The following is a 21,352-nucleotide window of genomic DNA, read 5'->3' as shown; positions in this document are numbered from 1 at the left end:
CTTAACTCGATGAGACACCTCATCATCATAGTGATTTTTAATTTTGTTTGTATATTCAGGATTTAATTATGTGTACTGCTTTAAGAATCTTTTGTTGATATAATATGTATTATTTTTTTCTCTCCTTTTCAAAGTAAAAATCTCTAGGGAGAATCCCCTCCCCGCTCCCCCCCCCCCCCACCTTAATCTTAACATTTTAATCCCAGATCAGCCCCTGGAATAGTTTCTGGATTTAAGCATACCATTTTGGAGCTTCAAAAATGTGTTATAAGCAATCTTTAAATATAGTAATAAAGTTGAATAATGTATAATGAACAATTTTGTAAATTTAGGACACTAGTGGTAGTTCAGAAGAGAAACACAGAGAAAAATTTCTTTAATGCAATAAACTTTTCAACAGAAGACTTTTAGAACACAAGAAGTGGCTATCCACCTAAATTATTGTTAATAAAGTTCTTTTAGAAGCAGATGAATGGACTAGATATTTCAGCAAATCCTTTATATAACATACTTAGAAATGTCTAAAATATATTGAGATGATTTTCCCAGAAATATGTATGTGCTCTTCTCTCTCTTAAAAGAATGCATAGCCCTTTCTGGTGTTGGTTAGAGTGTCAGCCCATGCACCAAAGGGTCATGGGTTCAAATCCTGGCCAAGGGCATATACTGGGTTGTGGGTTCAATCCTGGGCCTCGTGGGGGCATGCGCAGGAGGCAACCAATTAATGTCTCTCTCACATCAATGTTTCTCTCTCTCTCTCTCTTTTCATTTTCCTCTCTCCATTTCTTCTTCTCTCCCTCTCCCCACTCCCTCCCTTTCACTCTCTAAAAATCGATGGAAAAAATATCCTTGAGTGAGGATTACAAAAATTTTAAACAAAAGAATGCATAAAACTATTATTTAAGGCTAATTTCAGAAATATGAAATAAAATTACCTAAAGTGATAAAGAATATATTTTTACAACTTAGAATATATGTAATTCATAATAAATCAGTTCTTTTTAAAAAATATATTTTTATTGATTTCAGAGAGGAAGGGAGAGGCAGAGAGAGATAGAAACATGAATGAAGAGAATCATTGATTGGCTGCCTCCTGCATGCCTGCTACTGGGGATCGAGCCTGCACCCTAGGTACATGCCCTTACCGGAATTGAACCCTTCAGTCCGCAGTTTGATGCTCTATCCACTGAGCCAAACCGGCTAGGGCAATAAATCAGTTCTTAATTAATCAACACACTTGTTGGGCATTTATTCAGTAAAATTTATTAAACATCTCTATGTGACATTTAATGCTGTGCATAAGGAACACTAGTGGGGGAAACAGACACTAATAGAGATATTTAAAAATAATAAGGTAAATGCAATTCATTCATTCATTCTCTAGTGCCTGTGGTGGGTGTTAGGTATACAGAGGTTAGAAAACAAACCAAACCAAACCCATGCCTGAATCTGCTCCTCACAGAGCTTAGAGTGTGATAAGAGAGACATTAAACAAATAAATATATTTAAGGACTGTGATCATGTTTATGATGGACACATCTGGTACTATGAGTGAGATTAGGAGAATCTAAGTGATGTTGGGGACATGAGGAGCCTTTTTGAGAAAATGATATTTTGGGTGAGACCTGACAGATGAGTTGGAATTCACACACAAAGAGTCAGGAGACAAATGATCTAGGCCAGTGGTCGGCAAACTGCGGCTCGTGAGCCACATGCGGCTTGTGAGCCGCACTTTGCCACTCTGTTGACTAATGAGTTTGCCGACCACTGACTAGACCAGCCGTGGGCAAACTACGGCCTGCGGGCCGGATCCCGCCCGTTCGGCTGTTCTATCTGGCCAGCGGAGCCGAAAGAGCGGAGGGTTCTCTTGCTCTCCCCTCCGCTCCTTCACCAGCAGCAGTGTTAACATGGCAACATCGAGAAACATGGCCGCAGCTCCTTCTTCTGAGTGGGCGGATTTATATCCACCCATTCAGTAGAAGGAACAACCTCTCAATCTTCCAGAGGCTCCTTGTAATGCCCTCGGAATGCCTAGACACGTTATCATGGTGATGTAGGGAGACAGGCCCCTGGAGAGCACAGTATCAGAGCATTAGCTAAAAAGGAGACCAACAACACTGTTCCCACTGAAGTTGATGTTTTAAAGACCAAAAACCTTTCAACCCAGTCTACATTGCCATCTACATCTACGTCCCGGGCATAATTTGGAAGCTGCACTAAAGAAAATGTTTAATTTACTGTTTACGCATTTTGTTCTTTTCTATTTGTTTTAGTTTTAAATTATTTTATTATATTTAAGTTTAATTTGAAAGGCTTTTGTACCTTTCCTTTGTTAGGCAATTTTATTTTGCCTTTGCCATCTTCAATATAAGGTATGTTATTGTGCTATGATTCCTCCATTTTTTGAAGTTTCAAATTATAATAATTAGTGTTTACATTATTCTTGTTAAAATGTTTGAAATGAATAAAACTATTGAAATAAAAAAAAGACAGTACCCTTTTATGTAATTATGTTTACTTTGAATTTATATTAGTTCACACAAACACTCCATCCATGCTTTTGTTCCGGCCCTCCGGTCTAGTTTAAGAACCCATTGTGGCCCTCGAGTCAAAAAGTTTGCCCACCCCTGGACTAGACTCTCGATTCCAATAATTATAGGCTGTTGTTGTTCCTTATGATTAAGCCCCTATCCCAGTGGTTGGCAAACTCATTAGTCAACAGAGTGGCAAACCACGGCTCGCAAGCCGCAGTTTGCCGACCACTGATCTAGGCAAAGATAGCATCTTGTCCCTTAGGCCCTGGGCAGGAATGAGCTTGTCTGGTTTGAGAATCCTAAGGCTGGAATTTGGTGAGTGAAGGTGAGAATAATGGGAACTGAGGCTGGAGAGGGGCCAGAGCATTCAGAGCCTGGGAGACCACATTATTGTCAATATAGGAAAGTTAATAAAGTAGTCTCTACAGAGGACTTACATGATCTATAAATATGACTTAAAAAAATCTGTCTGGCTGCTACTCAGCAGAAGAAGGACCAATGGAATTGGGAATATCAGTGGGGAGGCTACCACAGGGATCAGGTGAGGGATGATACTCAATTAGGTATGAGCAGAGGGGAGAGAAAGACAAGGATGAATTAGAGATGTGTTTTGAAGGTAGGATTGACAGCACTAGGTGATGGGGTGGAAATAAGGGCAAGGGATGTCAGGGGTTAGGAATAACACGACAATAGATACATGCATAGGGCATTACTGGACCACAGAGGAGGTACACCTAAGCCAGTGTGATTTGGAGCAGAGAGAAGCTCAGAAAAAACTTGCCTGAGCTAAGACTTAGGGAACCAATTAGAGTTAGGCAGGCCAGGAGTGAAGGTGTGAGTGAGGCGGTAAAGATTCCAGGAAGAGGGGGAACCTGGGTGAAGGCAGGGAGCAGGGAAGTGCATGTCGGGGTGGGGTGCGGGGTGTGAGTGTATCATAAATGGTGTGGGTTTTGTTGAATTATAAACTGTGAAACAGGGAGAGGTGTGAAATGAGTCAAGAGAGTGGGCCAAAGACAGACCTTGTAGGGTCTTGTAGGATATGTCAGGAGCTTGCATGCCATGGGAAGGCACAGAATAGTTTTAAGTAGGAGATGGGTGGTGAAGACACCTGAGAACATAAGAACAGAGCATTTGGGAATCCCTATGGGAAGTATGGTTGCACTGCTTTAGCACCATTGCAAATAGCAAAGGTGGAGTTTCTGGCTTATGTGCCAGGGCTGTATAGGGTTTTAACTCCCTTCAGATGTGTTATATCCATTAAGAGTAGTAAACAAAATTGGGGTGATGGTGGTCATTTCTAGTCCTTTTTACTTGTATATGTTCCTGGCAAATAGTTCGTTGTGCATTTTCATTTGAGAGAAAATCCCATTCCCTTAGTCTGCCCAGTCTGATTCCTTCAACAATTTCCACCATTCTTAGGACTCAAACTTTTTTTTTTTTTGGAAAGAAAACCGATCTGAGCATGGCTACATAGGAGAAATCACAACAGAATTGAATAACACAATTCCCTGGGCTGAAAAAATTCATATAGTAAGTGATGTCAAAGCTTAGCAGTGATTACACATGATGGCCCAAGGCCAACAGCCATTGGAAAAGTTGTTGCACAACTACTCTTTTGATGGCACATGACCCCAAAATGAGGGAGAGAGCTAAACTCCTGGACCAGCATTAATACCAAATCTCATCAGCAGCGTCATTGTGGCTGACAGTGGCTTGAAGACCTCAACTGCCAAAGATCTCATTGAGATTCCATATATTGGTACCATAAGGACATTTAGCACCCAAAATATGGATTTTAACATTTCTTTTAAAACATACTTTATGAGTTCTGGAATGATTGGTTATACAAATAAGAATACATACTGGTGCCCAACCAGCATGGCTGAGTAGTTGAGCATCTACCTATGTACCAGGAGGTCACGGTTCCATTCCCAGTCAGGGCATATGTCTGGATTGTGGGCTCGATCCCCAGTGTGGGGCATGCAGGAGGCAGCCAGTCAATGATTCTCTCTCATCATTGATGCTTCTGCCTCTCTCTCTCTCTCTCTCCTTCTCCCTTCCTCTTTGAAATCAATAAAAATATACTTAAAAAAGAATACATACTGGTAAGTATGGCTTTTAAATGTCAAGAGTTTAATTTAGGCAAGAATCTTTTGTAAGCTTTAAATCCTGACTTTCTTAAATAAGTCTGTTTCCATCATATACATTCCATAGAGGTAGAGGAAAAGAAAAGGCTAAAATGAGGACAAAATGTCCTCTAGAACTAAGCCTATCAACTTACTCCTGTAGTAAGTTGATCTAAGTAAATATGCTATTTTTATAGGTAAAGAGTTTGAATATCAGCAATTTTTTCTGGTTCAGACTAATAGTACTGAAGTCATTGCAGAAAACTAGCAGCCTGCACTTTTCTTAAGAGCGTCACAAAAAGCTCTTCCTCAGCTTCCTTTGGCAGCCCCTTCTATTGTCTTGGAATTTGTTCATTCAGGAAATTCTTACTATTGACCTAAATCCCTCTTGAATTAATTAAAGCCATTTTACTTCTCCTGTCCAGAAAGAGAATTGAAAAGGACAGCTTGTCATTGCTTATTTGAACCCCCTTCATCATTTTGCAGACTGTAATGAAGTGTCCAGTCAGTCTTCTTTCTCCAGCTTAAATAAAGCTACAACAGCTTTCCCTCAAGGACCTATTCCCTTTCAGTTTTTGCATACTATTAACAAGGAGAGACCAGGTACATGAACTTGAACAAGCACTTAATCTTTTTAGGACTCCAGCTTCTTTGTTTGCAAAATGAGAATTTGGAAGAAATAAAATGTTTTCCAACTGCTCTGAAGATCTTTCTTAGAGGATTCTTAGAAGGGCATGGTTTCGTGTGTGTGTGTGTGTGTGTGTGTGTGTGTGTGTGTGTGTGTGTGTGTATGAGAGAGGAGGGAGGGAGAGAAGGCTAAGTGAGCTCAATCTACTCTATTTGTACTTAAAATACTTAAATTTTTAAATTTTAATTAAATTTATTGGTGCAACATTGGTTAATAACATACAAATTTCAGGTGTACAACTTAATAATACAATATCTGTATACTCCATTGTGTGTGCACCATCCAATTTCTTGAACTTACACATGCTAAGGTCTCCTTTTACTTCCTATCCCTCTCCTTTCTCACTCACCTTCACTTGAGTACACATACACAAACACATTCACAAAAAAGACAAATACAGATTAATCTGTTATAAATTGTATTACAAATTTTAAGTAAATTAACAAGCAGAATTCAAGAGCATAAAGAATAATATACTGTAAAAAAAGAATAATATACTGTGATTAATTTAAATATAAAAATCACCTACTTGTCATTTATTCATATAGTATTGTTAACTTAAAAGTAAAAAGCTAAAGTGAGAGGCAACAAGCATTTATTTGAGATCACACAATTGCATTTCAGAGGCATAGATTCAGGCAGAAACTCAAATTGTACCCAAATTACAGGGAGAAGGTAATGGGTTTTTAGGAGAAAAGGAAGGGGAGTAGAGGAAAGATATTTCTATTGGCACTAACAAGTTGAGTAATTCTTTAGCAATACATGGCTGATTACTGATTCTGTCTTCAGAAAGAGTGCCCATAATCAATAGTCCTGTGGTCAGGATGGCTGCTTTCCTGTTAGTTTTACAAACAACTGTTTGTAAGACAATGTTGCTTTGGCCCAGTCCAAAGGTTATTTTGCCCAGTTCAAATATTCCAAAGGTTTAAGGAGCAAGATGTGCACAGTTCCTTTGGTATAGCAGCTCTGGATCCATTTTAAAATGGCTTCACTTATGTTAATTTTTCACAGTATAATGTCTATTGATGAAAGGGAAAACCCATAATAATCTCCAAAGATGCTGAAAATGACTTAAATAATTTTAATGTTCATTCTTGATTTAAAAAATCTGTTAAGTAGGATTACATAGACATTTTCTTAGCTTGATATATCTATCTATATATCTATCTATCTATATCTATCTATATATATCTATATATATCTCTATATATATCTATATATATCTCAACCAAGAAGCCTGCCATATGACTAATGAGAAATCACTAGACACAATCCCGATAAAGTCCAAGAGAGCAAAAATGTACAATTTTACTAGTATTATCTAACATAGTTCTGAAAGTACTAATTGATAATTCTGAAAAAGAATCAGATTGGGGGACTTGAGCAGTCTTGGAAGTCATGGCAGAGGATAATTTTAAGACACAAAAAGATGTCTTATTCTATTCTCTGTAGTTTAGTTCTGTGCCATGACACTGGCTTATTAGTGTGATGGTTGTACTAACTGGAGGTTTTCTGGAAAATCTGCTTGTATTAAACTTCTACAGACCTGGTCCATATGGAATTCTGTGTGAGGGACGAATGTGTTTTTAAGTTCCATTCTCTCAGAACTTAGAAAAATGTGCATAATTCCTTGTTTCTGGAGAGTCTGATTTAAGTCTGGGTTAATGAGGGAAGGTGAGGCCGTGGGTTTATTTTTAAATTTCCCCAAATATTTCTCATGAGGTTCTTACTCTCTGACAAGTGAGACTCACGAGAGAGGAAATTATCCCCCTCATCCATTTGACAGATACTTCTGACTTACATTCAAAGTCTTCAAAGACATTGACCCTTTGTCATGACTTTCTTTATAACCTTGATGCTGAGGAGTTACCATTGTCCCTTCCCTAGTCTCCAGATCTATTATTACCAAATATCTTGTAGACATTCTGATTTGAATATCTTGTAATCACTTAAAATGTCCAAAATTCAATACATCAGAGGATTAATGAACATGAATCTACTCATGTGGTTATTGGCAGAATTCTGATCCTCATGGATTGTTGGACTTAGACTTCCCCAGTTCTTTGACATAGGGCAGTTTGCAATATTGCAGCTGGCTTTCTTCAGAATAAATAAGTGAGAGAGTAAGAAAGGGTACACAAGATGGAAGCACCAGTATTTTCTAATATCGGAAGAATTTATATTGTATCATTTTAGCTGTATTCCATTGGTTAGAAGTAAATCACTTTAGTTCCACTGACATTTAAGGGAGAGATGTTGATATTTGGGCCATTGTAGAGGCTGCCTACTACAGATGCTAAGTATCCAGGTGAACTGGTGACACAGCATAATTTGGAGTCCAAGTAGATGGACTGGACTGGACAATACAAGTTTCTGGGGCATAGGTTGAACAAGTTCAGAAATAGAAGCTCATGGTCAAGTGTGGCAGAAGTTGAAATGTAGGGTTCAGAGCAGTTATGTGAAAATAGTTGGGTATCAAGTCCATACCACCATCCTAAGAATCATGGATCAAGCAAGCAAAATCATAGCACAGCACAGCTGGGGTTTGACCTTGATTCCAGAACAGATAGAATAGGATTGTGGGCAGCCATTGGAAGCTGTGGGTAAAGAGATACAAGCAGTTCTGACGGCAAACTCCTCAGGTACTAGTGATGACCACAGAGAGCTTCATTCCTCACACGAGTGACCTCTCAGAGCTTCTATATTCATCATCTTCCCTCTTGAACCAAGTCTTCCTTCTTAGCATCCCCAGTTCAGTCAATGGGATCCTAATTCTCCCTATAGCTCCCTCCCAAACTCTTTGGTTCCCCTCTCTTTTTCTCTCTCCCACATCTAATTAGCTTTAAATAATTATTCAGTGAAAAAAATATGAAAGTAGTAGCCAGTAGTCTGTGGAACTTAGGTAGGTTATACAATCATTTGTTCAATTTACATCAGTCATGCACCTGTGTTAAATGTCAGCTTGGACATGTGCTTGTCTAACAGGGTAGCCACTAGCCACTGGTAGCTATTGAGATTTGAAATGTGGTGAATGTGATTGAGGAACTAAAATTTTAATTACTTAACATTTTAGTTCCCCAATCACATTAAGTACTTTAAGTTTTTAAATGTAAAAACAGGAGTAGTGTAATACATTTTTTAACACAATTTATTATTTTGGTAGGATCACATTTCACTTTAATCATTGAAATTTCAACATCCATATTGAGATATAATGTAAGTGTAAAACACACACTGGATTTTGAAGACTTGGTATGAGAAAAAGAACGTAAAGTACCTCATTAATTTTTCATACTGGTTATGTGTTGAAATGGTCCATATTTTGGATAGGTTGGGTTAAATAAATATATTATTAAGATTAATTTCACCTGTTTCTTTTGCTTATTAAATGTAGTCACTGGAAAATTATAAATTACATATGTGGCTCATATTATATTTCTGTTGGACAGTGCTGGGTTGGACTACATAACTTCTTTAGTTATCATTTTTAATTAAAATTCTTGGATAGTAATCAGTCCTTACAGTTTTTCTTCTAAAAATGTTTATTAACCTTTCTAACCCCTATATATGTTGTGTTTTCTTTACCATTGACCTAAATGACCTCTAAGGAACTCATAGAACGCTGAAAATAATTTGTAAATAAAAATCTTTGTTTTAGGTTTCTGTACACTTCTCTAGAAACTCTCAATTCCCAGCTGAACACCAACAGGAATTTGGAGTAATATTGAGAAATTGTATGTTCTTTGTCACAATGTATAAATTGCATTTGACACTTTCTTCTTAAATTATTAGCAAATTCAAGAACCATGTGCCTGAAATTTGAGCAAAGTACCCATAGATGGGGGCCTTGCAACTTTGCAGCAGCTAGCACTTTTAGCCTACTTCCACTTTCCTAGGATCATAAACTTTATGCTACCAAATACAGGATAACTGTATGTTGAACAGTTACCAAATTAAACTCCCTCTGCTCTCAGATGTGAATACTGTGAGTGTCCTTTAGGTAGCCACCATGAAATCTGTGGCTTATGGATACCTACATGCCTCTCTTCTTATTTCATAGCGTGGGCAGGGCTAGTGGCTCTTCTCTGGTGCCTTGGCCCCACATAGGTTCCTCATGAGAAGATTATTGCCGCCTAGGTTCTTGCTGAGCATCTCCATATCCTCTATCTAGTTCCTGGGCCTGAGTAGTTGACTCTGTAAGTTTTGTGTGGGGTCCCTTCATCTCTTAGGGGAGGCACCATGGCAGGCATCTGGATTTCAACTCATCATCCATTTACCATCTGTCCTCTATGAGCTGTCCACCTGAGAGATGGGGAGGTAGTTTTTTCCTTTAGCCAGACTCTTTCCCTCTCGTTAAAGACACTACTAGGCCAGAGCCATGTTGGCATAGAGCACCCTGCTCAGGGAACCAAACAGGAAGCAGGGCAGGCTCATCTCTGCTTTTAGCCTCCTCACCCCCTCTCCCCCTTCTACACCAGTCTCCAGGCCAAACACTGCCCACCTCCTCTCGCCTCTCCTGATTTACTCCCTGTACTCTTCCCCCAACCCCAAATCACTCTTCCTGCCCTAATCCTCTGACTGCATGGAAGGGGCCTTTGTTTTATGCCTTCATTCACCCTAGATTTTATTTCCTTTATGCCATATGATTCTCCTTCACAACCTTAGCATCACATCTGAGCCTTAAGGCAAGATGGGAGGAAGATCAACTCACACCTAAAAGTAGCTAATTCAGTAAAGATTTAAAAATAATTGTACATGAAACAAATGCATTTTTTTAATTTGTAAAATGTTACTGAACACTTTTTTGGGGGGAAGGAAAGATGAGCATTTATCTCTAAAATAGGATAAAATAGACTTTTAAACATCTTTTTAGTATTCTCAGACATGTGATAGCTTATATAAAAATTGCTTCTCTTGGTCAGTAGTATTTGGTAACCGCTCCACTGCATGAGGTCACAGCTTGCCCTAAGTATCAAAACTGTTCTGCTCAGTTTACAAAACTAGACATTCGGCTTATCTGAATGAGCTGTCTCTATCCCCTATAGATATAATTATAAGGTCTTATTCTCTGCTTTTCCTAAGTTAAAACTAAAATCACAGGCCCAGTATATGTCTACCTCTCCCTTATTCTTTGCTCCCAGAACTAACCATTTCTTATGAAAAGAACCGTGGGCAGCGATGAGATGTACATGATGGCTCATGACCTGGGTCATGATCTCCCCTGTTATATCCTATTTTCTCTGATTCCAGTTTATGAACACATACAAACATGTCTTTCTGAGTTTGACAAAAATCTTCCATCTAAAAAGGAACTTAATTTTTTCCCTCAGCATCTACTAAAGATGTTAGGGAATGTTTTTGAAAACCATTCTTGTCTCTTAAACATTTCACATTTATTTTAAGTGAACAATTGTTTTCTATGGTTAAAATCAGCCCAGCACCACTGTCACAGATTGAAATGAGGCAATAGCTGCCCAGCTGGCGTGGCTCAGTGGTTGAGCATTGATCTTTGAACCAGGAGGTCACGATTTGAGGTCATAGTTCGATTCCTGGTTGGGGCACATGCCTGGGTTGTAGGCTTGATCCCCAGTGTGGGGTGTGCAGGAGGCAGCCAATTAATGACTCTCATCACTGATGTTTCTATTTCTCTCTCTCCCTTTCCATTCCTCTCTAAAATCAGTAAAAATAAGTTTTTTTAAGAAAAGAAATGAGGAAATATTCAGTCAGTATGTAGGATCTGGTGTAACAATAAGTGCTCCTGATTGGGAATCAGGAACAAAAGAGTTCAAGTACAGCTCTGCCATCATTACATATGTGACTTTGAGTAGTCTTTTTCATTTTGCCTCACTCCAAATTCCTCCTGCTATAAAAGAAGGAGCTATATATAGTAAATTTTCTTTTAAGGTCTTCACTTTGATAAAAATTTGGGATTCTAATATCTAGAGGAGGAAATTGGCCACATAGACTGAAAAAAACATACAAGAAACATTTTAAAGAGCTCCCCCCACTTCTAACTATGCCCTTATATGTTTCCTGCCAAACCAACAAGGGATATGGACTGTCTGGCAAAGTCACCAGGATAAAGGATTAAAGGAATAAAAAAAGGATCCAGATGTTTCCATTTGGGGTAATTGAATTTTCAGACACATCTAATTCAGATGAGCTATATCCATGGACAATTGAGCCAAAGACATAAAAATGAATCTTATAATTCAACTGGGTTTTTGTGATACCATTTCCCATTCAGCACTCTAATCAATATTATCCCTTCACATGTCTGTGATGACATGATAGGAGTCAAGAGGAAGAACACCCTTAATCAAAAAGCAAATTAAAACCTTCAGGCTCCCAGTGGTCTCACAGAAGAATTTATTGCATGCCCACTGAATATAGAGAACTGGTTTAAGTGCTATAATGAAGGCATACAAAAAGTAAGAATAATGGTATTCCAGAAAGTTCTCAATTTACTTGAAGAAAATATGAACACAATAAAAAAAACTTTATGACCTTTTAAAAACCTCATATAAATGGTAAATGTTTTATCTGCACATTGAATGATGTTTTCTTTAATCCTCCAAAGTTGGGCTCTCATATAAATTTAATTAATTAAGCCAAGAAGAGGGGGGCAAAATTTGCTTCCTACTTAGAAAATTTGATCTTCATCTACTAAATCTTTTAATTTTGTGGTAGACTATCAGCTTAGGAAGTAAATTAGAAACAGAGCCATAAATAGAGTGAAAATTTTAATTTATTCCCTAAAACTTTTGGAAGTGAAAAGGGGGAACTTTTAAGAATTATACAAGTTGAGCAGGCATAAACTGGGAATGTTTGGAGTAAACTTGGATAAAGATGCTCCTCAACTTACAATGGGATTATATCCCAATAAACCCATCCTAGGTTGAAAATATTATAAATCAAAATGCATTTAGTGCACCTAACCTATCAAATATATCAGCTTAGGCTAGCCTACCTTAAAGGTGCTCAGAGCACTTACTTTAACCTGTAGCGAGCAATTATCTTGAGTTTCATTTCAAGAGTAATTGCCTTTCTCTTCTCACCAGAAGAAGGAGACATAGATGAGCATTTTGTTGATATTATGAGATGCGAAAACAAAACAGAACATCCCAAAAATTCTGGCAACACCATGCACTGTAGAGTATTGGCTGTTTACCCTCATGATTATGTGCCTGGCAGGGAACTGCCGCTGCCCAGCATCACAGGACACCATGTACTGCTAGTGGGGGTGGGTGGGTGAGGGGAAAATAAAAATTCAAGATTTGAAGTATGGTTTCTACTGGATGCATATCCCTTTTATACCATTGTAAAACTGAAAAAATGTTAGGTTGAACCTGTGTATGTCAGGGACCATCTGCATATGGATGCCCTTGTGATAAAGAAAACAGATATGTCTCAGGGGTTGACATGATTGCATTGAGCTTTACCTTGGGTCATAATGTTGAGGTAAGAAGTACAATGGAGTTTCATAATCCATCTGGCTGAACGCTTCAGTCAAGCTTCTCCTCAAGTCTGAAAAATTCAAGGTGACCCCTGTCACCGATTTTCTCCCCTAGTCATTGCTTTAAATAAGCTTTTATTGTTTATTGGGCACCTGCTTTGAGGGCATGGAGTGAATACTTAACTCCTGTTACAGAGTTGGTTGCTGGCTTGGACAAATAAGACTTTAGTCTCATTTACAATACTTAGTAATGTCACCAGGCACTATAGGATAAATTGACAAATAAATTCTACAGACAATGAGTTGGAAGTTAAGCAGAGGGACAGATCATGTAAGGATGGGGAAGGAGGTAAGCTTTAAGGGGGGCCTTGAGCGATAAAGAAGAAATTTTAATTTATAGTGTGAGTGGCATATTGTGCTTATCATTTTATTTCCCAGTCAGCAAATGACAAACTATTAAGTATAGAAACGAACAATGAACAACACTAACAAAAAACCTTTTAACTTGTGTGGCAAAGTGTTACAAGCTCTACTATATAAAGAGTTTTATAAATAATTTAAGAGAAGGATAAACATTTTTGTAGAAAAATGGACTAAGGGCATGAAAGGGTAATTAATAAAGGGAGAAATATGAATAACCATTATACGTTTGGTTATTCACATTTCAATGACATTATACATAATTAATTCACTTATTAGTATAAAAATGTGAAAAAACTTGACAAAACGGTGGGAATAGGTAGAGGAATAATCACTTTAGGATTGTTGGTAGGAGAGGGTACGTTGGGCACTTCATCTTCTCTTTTTCCAGAACCAGGTGGTGTATTTCACAAATACCACATTTAGAAATCCATCCTAAGCAGAAAATCAGATAACTACACAAAGACATGCAAGGATATTCAACATGGTGCCACTTATATCAATGATTAGAACCAAATAGTAAATACATAGATAGGATATTTACTCAATAAATTTTGGTACATCCCTACAATGAAACAATATATAGTCACTGAGAAAGTTAATGTGCATTGCTATTCAGTAAGATATTTTAAATGAAAAATAATCAGGTTAAAATGTATAAGATCCCATTTATGTGTGTATATCTGTCTACTATATATGCAATACTAATATACTTATATATTAGATATATATGTACATATTTACATATATAGCTTAGATGTTCATAATTTTAGTAATTATAGTGGTATCTGATAGTATTTTGGGGGGTTTGTTAGTTTTCCTTTTTATAATCTATATTAATAAAAGGGTAATATGCTAATTAGACCAGATAGACTGGACATCCTTCTGGACAAAAAGCCACAGTGGCGGGGCCAAGGCAGAGGCAGTTAGGTGTGATCAGGCGGGCAGGCAGAGTGGTTAGAGGTGATCAGGCTGGCAGGGGAGAGCCATTAGGGATGATCAGGCCAGCAGGGGAGAGTGGTTAGGGGCAATCAGGCCTTCAGGGGAGAGCGGTTAGGAGCCAGTGGACCCAGATTGCGAGAGGAATGTCCGACTGCCGGTTCAGGCCCGATCCCACAGTGGGATCGGGCCTGAACCGGCAGTCGGACATCCCCGAGGGGTCCTGGATTAGAGAGGGTGCAGGCTGGGCTGAGGGACCCCCCACTCCCATGCATCGGGCCTCTAGTCCTATATAATAAAGAACTAATATGCTAATTAGACCAAACAGCTTAGTGAATGTCCAGATGACATTCTGGACAACCATCCGGACAACCTTCCGGACAAAGCTGGGGCTGTGAGGGCTGAGCCCCTTGCACGAATTTTGTGCATCGGGCCTCTAGTTTATATTATATTTTTGAATGTTGTTCAGTGAGCATGTGTTTACTTTATAAACAAATTATACTGTTAAAACAAAATTACTTTGAGAAAAAAAATCTCTTGCTGATTTGATAAGCAATGTCTACATAATAGGTACAAAAACACATTTCCAAGGTTGTTCTTTAAACTGTTAGTGTTCTCCTAGGGCAGTGGTCGGCAAACTGCAGCTCGCAAGCCACATGTGGCTCGTGAGCCACAGTTTGCCGCTCTGTTGACTAATGAGTTTGCCGACCACTGTCCTAGGGCATGATTTAGTGCAAAAAATTCTGAAAAGGCCATTGTCTCTGCATGTCTGACTTGATCCAAAGACCTATTTTTGAATGTCTAGATGTAACATTTAAGCCATTTTATCAAAATATTGTTTTTCTAACCAAACTTTTGAAAAAAAAATTGCATTGTTGTGAATTTGAGGTTATATAGGTTGAGGCAAAAGTAGGTTTACAGTAGTGAGTATGTGAAACAGTTTATTCTTGTATTATTAATTATTGTATTATTTTCCATATGAACAACTGTAACCTACTTTTCCACCACTCTATATTTTATGAGAACTTCTTAAAGTGCATCTTATAGTTGGTTGCCTATGAAATGTTTTAGCCATCAATTCTAAGGATAGGATTAACATCACTTTCTTGAAGCTAAGGAACCTATTAATGTTAGGAGAACATGCCTAGATAGAAGAACATCCCAGCTTCCTCTCTTAAGTAAACAGTCCTTAGCAAGACTGAACTTTTCGAAGGGTGCAAGCAGGGTTCAACTGTTTCACTTCTAACTAGCTTTGGTTCAGAAATTTCTATGGCAGTTATAAACATATGCACAGTTTGGCCAAACCATCATAAACTGTTTGTGAGGTATACATGTAAAATGAATGCCACCAAATGCACAATGCTAATTCTTTATTTATCCTCCCAAAACACACTGTATGGCAAGGTAGCTAAATGAGGAAATGTGTTGTATGGTATAGTTATTTATAAACAGAAGAAAAAATCTTTCCAAAATAACTGTATTTTAGAATAATCAATTTATCTGTAGCCCTGTTTTCTGGTAATAAATACCTACAGGAAAAGTTATCTGCTAAACTAATTTTTACTCTAAGATAATAAAATACATTGGTTGCAAAAAAAAAAAAAAAAAAAAAAAAAGAAGTCTTGTCTGTTGTAGCTGGAGTTACAATCTAGTTGGGCCAAATAAAGTCATACACACAGAGTAAGTCAAGTCATACAAAATAGGGATGTTAAAAAATCAAGACCTAAGTCATGTAGTACATTATGACTGTAGAAAAATTACAAATGACAATGAGTTTTAGAAAAAGTCACACAACACACACACACACACACACACACACACACACACACATCCCAGAGTCCTAAGCTCTATATACTCAAAATCTATAGGAAAAGAATCTGGGTGGTGAAGCCTGAGCATGTGTATGTTTAAAGCCCTGCAGGAAACTCTGGTGGGCAGCCAGGCTGAGAACCATTTCTCCGACTGGCAAGCCATTTGGCCCTACTTAGTGCTACTGGCAAATAAAAGGTGGGCCTTTCATTGCAGGACTTTCAAACTAATAAGCAGTTAAAATAGTATTGGGTTTGGAACAAACTAACTCTTGGAGCAAATGGTCCAAAAGACCTCCAAGGTTGTGGCCAGTCATTTTTGTTGAAAAATTTTTTCCTGGAAAATTTCTTGCTATTTTTTTTCTTATTACAAAAGTAGCAGGCTTATTATAGAATTTTTGAAAATAAATGATAAAAGAACATACAGGACATAATAAAATCACTTGTAATTTTATCAATCAGATATAAACATAAAATTTTCTCTATCCTTTAAGGTTCTTTTTATATATAAGTGGAAATATATTGTTTATACAGTTTGTAACATGCTTTTTAAAATTACCAATATAACAGGAGTATTTTGTTAATATTTTTCTACGAAATGACACTCAATGGCTACATAAAATTTTATCTCATAATCATTGCTTTTCTATTTTGGGGAAATTTTAGTTTTTCAATCATGATTCATAAATAATCTTAAAATGGTCCTCCTTGAATATAAATCTTTATGCACATTTTGAATACTTCCTTAGAAATCCTATATATAGGGTTACTGGGTTAAAAATGACTATGCATCAGGCATTTCATACACATTGTTGACTGTTCTTATGAGAGGATATACTACATTTTACATATTGAGCATAATTTGCAATCCTTGAATCTTTACCAGTACTAAATATTTTACTTTTGTGCCTGATCATGTTTTAAATTTAGTTTTTAATTAAAGGGCTTGCCTTTTCCTATTGATGTTAACTCTTGTGTTTCACATGTGTAGTTGTTTAGAGAATATTTTTCCTATCTCAAGTATTTACAAATTTTCGCTTTCATTATTTTCTTTCTGTTCAGAAAAGATTATTTTAGCGCAGGCATGTTGGTGACAAATTCTCTTAGTTTTCCTTTTTATGAATATGTCTTAATTTCATCTTTATTCATAAAGTTTGTTTCCACCCAATATATAATCCTAGGTTGACCTTTTTTATTTTTTTTATTTTAGCATTTAAAAAAATCTGTGTAATTTCCTTCTTACTTCTGGGTTTCAGATGAGAAATCCATTGTCATTCAAATGGTTTTTCACTCTTAACTAAGGCATCATTTTCTATGATCATTTTTATGGCTTCATCTTTTCTTTTAGTTTTTAGTTATTTGACTATCATGTGTCTTGGCATGGATTTCTTTGTGTTTGCAATACTCGTGGTTTATTCATTTTGAACCTATAAGTTTAGCTTTTTGACAAATTTAGAAAATTACTAAGCATTATTTCTTGAAATAGTTTTCTACCCCACCCACTGTCTCCTCTCCTGGGATTTTGAAGGCACAAGTGTTAGATACTTTATTTTAGTCTCACAATTCTCTGAGGCTCTGTTCTTGCTCCTTTTTGTTTTGTTTTCTCCAATCTATTTTCTCTGTGTTGTTCTGTTTGGGTCATTTATATTGTTTTATCTTCAAGTTTAGTGATTGTTTTCTTTTTTATTGAATTTATTGGGGTAACATTGGTTAATAAAAAATTATATAGGTTCCAGATGTTAAATTTTTTCTTATGGTGTTTTTAGATGTAGAATAATTGATAACTACTTTTTGAGAATAATTCTTAATTCAAATATGCATCTACAAAGCAGAGTCAACCATGGAAGGATCATCAATATGGCAAGAATGAGGTAGTCTCATCTTATATCAAATTACTACAATCTCAAAATTTAATAATCTCTCTTGCCTAATAATATCTAGTTTAGCAAAAGATCATTTAATCATGCTATAAATTTAAGTTAATGTTTTATATTTCAAGAGGTACTTAGATTTTAAGCCTTGCCTCTAGTTAACCACTGTATTTTGTTAAAGAAATTTTAGGCATTGCGAGAAATAGGGTGAAAGAGGTAAAATCAGTTCTGTAACTATTTATTGAACACACTAGAGGCCCGATGCACGAAATTCGTGCAAGAGCCTTGGCCCCTGCCCCCCCTGCTGCTGCGGCCAGGGGCCTCTGCCACCTCTACCTTGGCCCCCGCCTGCTGCGGCTTTGTCAGGAAGGAAGGACAACTGGTCTAATTAGCATATTACACTTTTATTATTATAGATAATATGAGTCATTAAATTAACCAAGTGTCAGTTGCTTTTATGAAGGGACAGACATGTAAACATGCTACACTAGAAATAATATTTTTTAAAAGTATTGATGAAAATATATGCCTTATTTTATCTATTATAATAAAAGGGTAATATGCTAATTAGACTGGGAGATCTTCTGGGAGACCTTCAGGACAAAGCCATGGTGGTGGGGCCAAGGCAGAGGCGGTTAGGGGTGATCAGGCCAGGAGGGGAGGGCAATAAGGGATGATCAGGCTGGCGGGAAGGGGCAGTTGGGGGTGAGCAGGCAAGCAGGCAGAGTGGTTAGGGGCGATCAGGCAGGCAGGCAGGTGAGCAGTTAGGAGCCAGTGGTCCCGGATTGCGAGAGGGATGTCTGACTGCAGTCGGAAATCCCCTGAGGGGTCCCAGATTGGAGAGGGTGCAGGCCAGGCTGAGGGACATCCCCCCACCCCCCATGCATGAATTTCGTGCACCAGGTCACTAGTTTATCCTATCTAATAAAAGAGTAATATGCAAACTGACCATCACTCCAACACACAAGATGGCTGCCCCCATGTGGACACAAGATGGCCGCCACAAGATGGCCAGCAGGGGAGAGCAGTTGGGAGGGATCAGGCCAGCAGGGGAGGGCAGTTGTGAGTGATCAGGCCTGCAAGGGAGGGCAGTTGGGGGCGATCGAGCCTGCAGGGAGGGCAGTTAGGGGTGACCAGGCCAGCAGGGGAGAGCAGTTGGGAGGGACCAGGCCTGCAAGGGAGGGCAGTTGGGGGCGATCGAGCCTGCAGGGGAGGGCAGTTAGGGGTGACCAGGCCGGCAGAGGAGGGAAGTTGGGGGCAACCGGGCTGGCAGGGGAGCAGTTAGGCATCAATCAGACTGGCAGGGGAGTGGTTAGGGGGCAATTAGGAAGGCAGGTAGGTGAGCAGTTGGGAGCCAGCAGTCCTGGATTGTGAGAGGGATGTCCGACTGCCCGTTTAGGCCCGATCCCAGGATCGGGCCTAAATGGGCAGTCGGACATCCCTCGAGGGGTCCCATGTTGGAGAGGGTGCAGGCTGGGCTGAGGGCCCCCCCCCCCCCCCCCCGCCCTGTGCACCGGGCCTCTAGTTTAATAATAAGTTTAAAACAAGGCTTTGTGCTTATGTAGAGCTGAGAGTTGGGGATCAAATGACTGGCTCAGATTCTTCAGTGGGTGTTTACTAGTAGTGTGACTGATATTAAAATGTAGACGAACCCACTACAAATTCAGTGTTTAGTGAAGGAATTGGTATTTTAAAAAAGCTTCTGAACATTAGGAAAAGATATAGAGGCCAAATACAGTTAAAAGAAATAAGCCAGAAAATTTTCCAAAGTCTAACTGAAGTGTGGGTATGGTTGAGTATGAATGGAGCTGCAGATTTAATGGAATTCTTATGTTTTTTATTTTCTGTATTTCAGAGCCTGCATATTTGTTTGCACTATTTTATTACAGCATGAGTATTTTATTTCATGTGGTTGAGGGGCTATCTTTCTTTTCACAATTTCTATGTTGAAAACTTTTCATGTAATCAAAGTTACACATACAAATATATATACATACACACACACACACACACACACACTTTATTTTAGTTAGGCCCTTTAGTCAGTGTGGCTTGATTTATACTTGGGTTCTATAGTTAATGTTTCCTGCATGCTAAGCAGTTTGGAAACACGGAAGTCTGAAGTTACAGATTTGCTTCCCTCCACCGAGGGCATCATGGAATGTATATATTCATGTCACTGCTTGTCTCTTTCCCCAAACTATTGGCTTTTATTTGAAGTCTCTTGTATTTGTCAGAGAACTCAAAGATCTGATAAAGAAGTTGGAAACTGAAATATATAGAAACTGAAATGGGAATTTGAAGAGAAGGAAAAAAATAAACAAGATAAAATCTTTGTCTTAGGAGAACAATGGAGGATGAGGGCCCCTGTAATGCTGAGGAATAACCAAAAGATTAAGGCATCAAGCACAGTATCCACCTACCCACCAGGTGGCCACAGAGTATGACTACTGGAGAGCGTGACTTTGACATTTCAGCACAGAGACCTAGATGGCTTCTTGGAGGGGTCAATAGGCTTGGATAGGAATCACTTTGTTAAAAAGAACCAGATATGATTCAGCATTGGGGAGGACACTCTGTGATTGGAAGACATTACATTTATAGAAATCCTACCTGAGAGTGGAACAAGGTAAAGAATTAAAGATGAGAGACAAAAAAGTTATTGTTGGAGATGCCATTATTGAGTAATATGATTGATTTGTTTTTCTGATACAGATGCCTCCCCCCACCCCCCCAAAAAAAGGTTTAAGGACAAGATTTAGTAGAGAAAGAAAACTTGGAGTCAAATATTTACCTGTGGACTACTTGCTAATCATATTAATTGTTTTGTTTTGTTCTCCCATTCCCCCCAAACTACCCTTAACACTCCCTTATAACACCCTTCATTTCCTCACCCTTCTTGCCTGGATGTGTTTAGGTAAAGACCAAGCTGCATTCACTGGAATCACTTAAAATCCATGACCACAGTGTAGAAGGGGCATTCAATTCTCACTGTCAATACCCTCTTCCCAAGATCAGGGAGTATGAGTTTGTCCTCCAACTTTGTTCTTAATTTTCAAGATTGTTTGAGCTAGTCTATGGTCCTTTCATTTCAGCATCAGTTTTAGGATCAGACAGCAGTTGGGATATGTTTGTTGATTTTAGAGAGAGTAAGGGAGAGATAGAGAGAAACACTGGTTGCCTTCTGTACATGTCCCAACCCAGGATCAAACCCAGTATGTGCCCTGACTGAGAATCAAGCCCACAACCTTTTTGGTATATGGGATGATGACCCTCTAACAAACTGAGCCACCCAGTCAGGACCAGCTGGGATTTTGATAGGGATTACGTGAAATCTGCAGATCAATTTGGGGAATATTGTCATCTTAACAATATTAAATCTTCTAATCCATGAACATGAGTTGTCTTTCACTTATTTAGTCATTCTTTAATTTCTTTTGACAAAATTTTAGAGTCCACAGACTAAATTTTATATTTCTTTTATTAAATTTATTCCCAAGTCTTTAATCA

Source organism: Plecotus auritus (assembly GCF_963455305.1).
Source record: "Plecotus auritus genome assembly, chromosome: 4".
NCBI classification, from domain to species: Eukaryota; Metazoa; Chordata; class Mammalia; order Chiroptera; family Vespertilionidae; genus Plecotus; species Plecotus auritus.
This window is presented reverse-complemented; position numbering follows the sequence as displayed.